Source organism: Aphelocoma coerulescens, chromosome 8 (genome assembly GCF_041296385.1).
Source record: "Aphelocoma coerulescens isolate FSJ_1873_10779 chromosome 8, UR_Acoe_1.0, whole genome shotgun sequence".
NCBI lineage: Eukaryota > Metazoa > Chordata > Aves > Passeriformes > Corvidae > Aphelocoma > Aphelocoma coerulescens.
The window spans coordinates 12,860,619-12,867,042 of NC_091022.1; the positions used below are offsets into that span (position 1 = coordinate 12,860,619).

Here is a 6,424-nt window from a genome sequence, read left to right on the forward strand (position 1 = left end):
AAATGTAAAACTACTTTTCTTATTTGGAAATTAATGCAGAAATTTATATAGTTCTGATACAAACATTTCTTTTTCCTAATTAAAAAATAACCAGTAAAGTGCTTTTTTAAAGGCTTATGAATTTTTCACTTTGCTTAAAGAAACAATATCACATTACAGTGTCTGATCTGATCTGCCATGAAATAAGATCTAGGCTTTCCTAATAAAACCATTTTATCATTATTCACAACAAAAACTACTAAGAAGTGTTGGGTTTAAAAATGTTTGCAAACTGTGGCAGTAAATTGCAGTGCAGGAAATATTTAAATTGGGCATTTAGTTATCCATACATTTAGTTCAAAATTGTCTGCTGCGAGAAGATTTTGGATATCAATCAGTATGAGCAGAGTTATGCAAAAAGAAATCTAAAAATATTACGGGGCAAGATTAAACATATTTGCAATGATGTTTAAAATCCTTGAAATAATATAATTTCACTTAATTAGGGGTTGTCCTTGTTTTGTTACAGTATTAGCTTAGGTCTCACTTTATTAAGAAACATTTGTGACCCGGCTCCTCTCAGTCCTCAGCATCGAGGGTTTTTAAACCCATACAGTTTTGGTGGTGTCAGCTGTGTATTGCCTTCATTTTTCTGGATGCTGAAACTGATCCAGATTAACTGACCTGATCTTCCCAGCCCTGGAATGAGACCAGCAGGAGCTGATAATGTTTCACTCGGTAAGGGAGAAGCTGAGTGTCCTCCTCTGCATGGGCCAAGGCAGTGGAGGGAACTGGAGGAGATGGACAACTGTATCCTCACAGGGGCTGCTCTCTGTTTTGGTCCAGTCAACATTCTCATCTGAGAGTTTGTCAAAGATAGAATATGTGAGGATGCAATAATTTCAGTGCACACAGCTCTCATTTGGGTTTGCAAATCTAAGTGGCCATCACATGCCTTCAAAGAGATTTTTAAGAACCCTTTTTCTTTTTCCTTCTCATAACCTGAAGTTCCCATAAGGACATAAGAAAGGTGACCAGTGCCATGGGAGTGGTATCTCTAAATTCTTTCAGCATCAGCTCCATGTGTGCAGAGAGGACAAGTGTGGTGTTCTTGTTATTTCGAGAAGAAATCCAAAAATGGATCAAAAAATATTCATGCACCTCTCCAGTGCAGTGGAAAAAGGATAAACAGGATGCTGCAGGTATTTCTCATTCTTATGCTTTTCAATCTTATTCATCTTTGCTTTTAACCTCAAAGGAAATTTTATTTACACACCTGGGAGAGCACAGTGGCAGTGGCTCTTCATGGTGGGAGAAGTCCTTTCTGTTTATTTCTGCAGATGGAATTGCAGCCAAGAGCATTTCCTTCAGCACAGTTCTGCTTATTACTGTTGCAGATCTTGACAATGCTGGCTTAAATAATTATTAACTAGGAGAAAGCAGACAGGGCAGTTGTTTAAATTTTTGAATTATAAGCTCCAGGTCATATTAATTATTCTGAAAAGCATTCAACAGCTTAATAAGACAAGGGTTTGACCATAAATGTTATTTTCATTTGTTTGTGTTATTTGAGACTGTTGTAACTGTCTGTTTAATGGTCCATGTCATGTAGGTGTATTATTATCTCTCATTGGCACGTTTTACTCAGTTGTCACTAATGGCACAGAATGTCTTTCCTATCATTTTCTCTTGGAATCCCCAGATAGAGAGCAAGTTCAGTGACAGTTTTATCAGTGAGTTACATTAAGCTGCTCTTTGCCACTCATGAATCAATGTATTTTCATCTCAGACTGGTCCCTGCTCTACATATGTCAGTGCCACTCCACCATCTCATTTGCCAAATGAATAGCAGAGCTCTCATTAAATTAACGCTGTGATTTTTTGCACTGGATTACTGACAATATGTTCAGTTTGCTCTTTTGATTTTACTGAAAAATAACTCTCAAGTACCAAAGAATAAATAACCACAGTTATATAAGAACTAAAGAAAATAAAATGGTATTTGAGTTATAAAATCAGTCATGGTTCTTGACTGAAAATTCAGCAGTAATTGGGGAGATTAGAGGCAGTGAAGCACGTTAGTTCAGCTTCCAGACTACAGTGTGGTCACTTGTCTTTTTATTTGTGCTAAGTAATACAGCAGGTAGAAGAGAATAAAGAACAGCTTCTTAGTGACTCCTGTCTGGATAAGTCTGCACCTGACAGGTTTATAGCCAGAAAATCTTACATATCCATGAGCTTTAAAGGAATGAAATTTTCATTTTCTGACTGAAGAAATCCAAAGCACCCAAGTATTTAACCCCCAGAGAAACAACAGTCCTGCTATAATCAGGAGAAAATGATGTGTGGTCTTCTTTCATCTTAGATGTGGAGGAGGGTGAGCAGGAGGAGAAGCAACCAGTTTGCAATACTCTAGCATGGCAATTGGCTGGAAGCCAGGAAATCCAACCACATAGCCATGCCTTCAGCCTGGTAAGCCCTTTCTGGTTTGAAAGCAGTTCTGTGTCAATGTTTGTTGACTGTTGTCCAGATGTGAGCATTATTGCCAAGGCAATGAGCTAAAGGCTCTTGAAAACTCAGTGTAAAGTAAAGTAAAAAGAATATTTAACTGTTAAAGAAGAGACGGGGAAAGAGTGAGAATGTTCATGCAGGCTTTAGCAGCCAGTTTGGATTACCAATAGCACAGAAACAGAAGATGAGTAAAGGAAGGTGAGCATGTAAAAAGCATATGGTGACATGAAGGTGAGAGAGTTAGAAGGCTAAGTGTGAGAGATGGCTCTGAAATAGCAAAGACTTTTGAGATCAGGTGATTTCCTGAGTCACATATCAATCACTAATTTAATTTAGATTAAAAGGAGAAATAGGAACCATAAAAGTGCAGAACCAGGTTTCCAGAGTTATTGTGGCTTTGGGATTTGTTAAAATCAGGCACATTACTGAGATTCATTGGTCATGATGCCATATCAGAAGACTCATGACCTGAGCATCCCTTCAGGTTTAAGCTGTCATGTTGTCTCATTCTGACCCCACAACAAACAGTTCTGCGTGTACAGGGATGCCATGGCTGGCACTGCCAAACAGGGATTTGCCAGTGCTGGGAAATTTAAAAAACCCAAAAAACCCAGATTAATAGTACAAATATGTACACTGTAAAGGGTATTTCTTGTCTGGGGAGGCTCATGCCTTGCAATATTTCATAGAATCATATAATGGTTAGGACTGGAGGGGGTTGGAAGGGACCTTAAAGATTGTACAGATCAACATTGGATGGTTTTAAGAATTACCATCTGGAATTGATTAAAAAAATAGGAGACAGGAGTATATGCTCTCTCTGGGAAATTTCAGCATTTGTTATGACTTAATCAGAAGTATTTGTGCTAGCTAGTAATAGGAATGCTTTGCCATTCTGATCAAGATTGGCATTTCTTTACCTTGTACACATTATAGTCTACACAAGAACGTACCATTTCAAAAATAAAATGAAACTAAAAGGCAAATGGAGCAAATTCTGAACAAACTTTAGAAAGCAGTGATTAGTTTTGTGCAATTCAAAAGAAGTAAGAATTTTGGATATTTTCTCACTTTCAGAAAATGGATAACCATACGTCAAATGCCTTCCTTTAATTTTTAAGGGCTACTAATCTCTTTATGCCAGAGTCTCTTAAGGGCAGGAGATGAGGACATTTTCCTACCCTTCTCTGTAGCAACCAGGAAAAACATACATCTGCTTCAAGATGCTCTAATCTGCAGGGGATGAGACATCCACTGTTCTGCCCAAGTTGGTTTGTGTCATTGTCAGCTTCCAGCTTTTTGCACTGCCCATTTTGAGGCACTTATAATGCATTCCCACCTCTTCAGTGCCCTTACAATTTTTGAATTGAGCAGAATAATTCACTGAGAGAGAGTTCTAAGAGAACCCAGAGTATAAAAACTGGTTTGGCATCTGGGCATGTGGTTACTGAAAGAACATTTCAAGTTGTGTGCTGATCCCGTTATTGGGAGCAATATCTCATAGCAGATTTGTATGTGTTACTAAGTCACCATCAGAGAAATTGTTTGTATTACCCTCCTAAACTTTGGTTATCAGAGGAACTTTCAATCAGATAAAGATGGGGGGCTTTTTAGTCTTTGCAAATAGTCAGCTGTCCCTTGGCTGAGGTTTTTTCCAGTGTCTGTCAAACCAAATGAACCAAATTCCTTGAAGTGTAATATCTGACATTTGAAGCAAGTGAAATGAGTGGCAAAGATCAGTGTAGGGCACAGACATAATACCATGTTGAAATGAAATTAATAAACATGGGTCTTCTGATGTTTATTTCATCCTTAAGCTTTTCACACTTATCTATGGTGTCATGATAGCTTTTATCAGCACCTTTTTCATTCTCTTTTCCAGTAGTGCTAGAAAATTGTAAAATGCATAGGTAGAAATAAAGCAATATAGTTGGAAAGTAGAATTCTTTAAACTGTGAGGTAAGATGCCAATTAGCTCATGCTCTGGAGTAGGTTGCCCAGAGAGAATGAGGAAACTCCAACCCTGCAGATTTAAAACTCTTGCTTGAGTAAGGCCTTGAGCAACCTGATAACACTTTAAAGGTGCTCTTTGCAGGCCTTCAGATGTGCCTTCCAGCTCAAACTTTTCCATTCATTTGAAGCATCAAATCTGGCTTAAATATTTTGAGAAAGGCTTCCTTTCTGAGTTTGTAATTTGCTGAGGTCTTTGTAGAAGCCTCTGAGAAATGGGGTTGTGGTGTTTAAGCTGTTGTTGCACAGGTGTCAGTTAAACAGATGGCTGACAAGTAACGTGATCAAAGGGATGCTTCTTCCTGTCTGTATTGATAGGGATCTGTAAAAGAACTGTGGAAAATCTTTATGATAAGCCTGTATTACATGTATAGTAATACTTTCTTTTCTTCTTTTTTTTTTTTTTTCCCCTGCTAGGCATATATTAGCATAATAAGGAAGGAATATAAACTTACCTTTTATTTTTATTCCTATGATAAAATATATTTTTTTTTAGGAGACATCTCGTAGTCCACAGTTTGTTGCAGAATGCTTTGAACTGCACTTTTTAACTCAACAAGCATTATCCTTCCTAGAAAGGAATATACACAAGTAATAAGTCTCTTTTACCAGGAAGATGGAATTTTGTTTCTCATTTTATTCAATGCTAGTTGGCTTCAAGTTGTCAATAATAACATAAACCGTACAAAAAATTCATTTTAAACATGGCATATCAAATGCTTGATCTGGAATTTTCTCTGGCATGTCAAGAACACTGATAGTTGGGTCACTTTTTAAACATCTTTCTGGAGACTTCATATCATTCATTTTGTAATTCTGTAACTGTATTTTGTCACATCAGCCTTCTTCTTGGAAATAATATTCTCTTGCTTAATAGAACAAGAAATTACCCTTGAGATATTTATTTTGCTATAAATTTTCCTGGTCAGTAATAATATGCTGACATTTCTGCTGAGAGAACTTGATGAAATCTTGTGGGTTTGACCTATCCTTGAGAATCACTCCTGGGAAAAGTGCACACTACAGCAGAAAATGCTGGAGTTCTGGTGTGATGATGTCATGTTAAATTCATTAGGAGTACACAAAAATTGAAATTTTGTAAGCCTCAGAAGAAGATGAAGTATAAACCTGTGTAGTTGAGGGGAAAGTGATGAGTGGAAGAGAAAGAGAAAAATGGTTTGTTCTCGCCTGTTTTCTGGCCTTGTTGACCTATGCTGCCAATATGCATGGAGAAGAGCAGTGAGCCTTCTTTCTTTCCTTCTGTCATCCCTTTTGGATCAATCTGAATCTTCTTGCACTTCAGTTTCTATAGCAAGTATTTCATTATGGTTTAATTTAGGATATTTGCCATTAGTTTGTCACTTGATTTCTGATTTTAATAATCCCAATAATTATAATGAGAGTTAAAGAGGTACAGAAAAACAACCTAAAACTTCTTTATTCAAACTGTATCTTAGGTGACCTTCTGTACCTTAGTGCTGCATTCCCAAAATCTCAGGTTTATTCAGGTGAGCAAGGTAGGATTCATCAGTCTAAGCAAAGACATGTCCATAGCAACAAGTTTGGGTTTTAGTCTCCCATTGAGATTATCCATTTTATTCAACATTAAAGTCTAACACAGATCAGCTGCATAGTGTCTCTCCATGAGCTGCTAGGGAATGATCAGCACAGGTGGCAGCACTCAGAAGTCAGGTGAGGTGAATCCTTCTCCTGCCCTTTACAGATAGGGAACTAAGAGAATGCTCATACAAGGAACTCATCTGGATAAGCAGAAACTTAACCCTAAATTAAGCTAAAATGTTTTTTGAATATTGACTTGTGGTCAAAACAGGATCCCAAGACACAACAAATTGTTTCACATGCTCAGACTCCGTTTTGGAGCCCTGAACCTATGTAGGTCTTTGTTTCTGTCTGTCTTATTTGA

General features: G+C 37.4%; 1 long non-coding RNA gene across 1 annotated transcript; it reads right to left on the minus strand.

Moving 5' to 3' along the window:
* Positions 1-4,288: 4,288 nt before the first annotated feature.
* On the minus strand, positions 4,289-6,061 carry LOC138114143 (uncharacterized). Its single transcript, XR_011152501.1, has 3 exons — positions 5,972-6,061; positions 4,956-5,071; positions 4,289-4,833 (listed from the first exon to the last, which is right to left on the minus strand). It is a non-coding gene; the product is annotated as an uncharacterized lncRNA (long non-coding RNA).
* Positions 6,062-6,424: the final 363 nt, after the last annotated feature.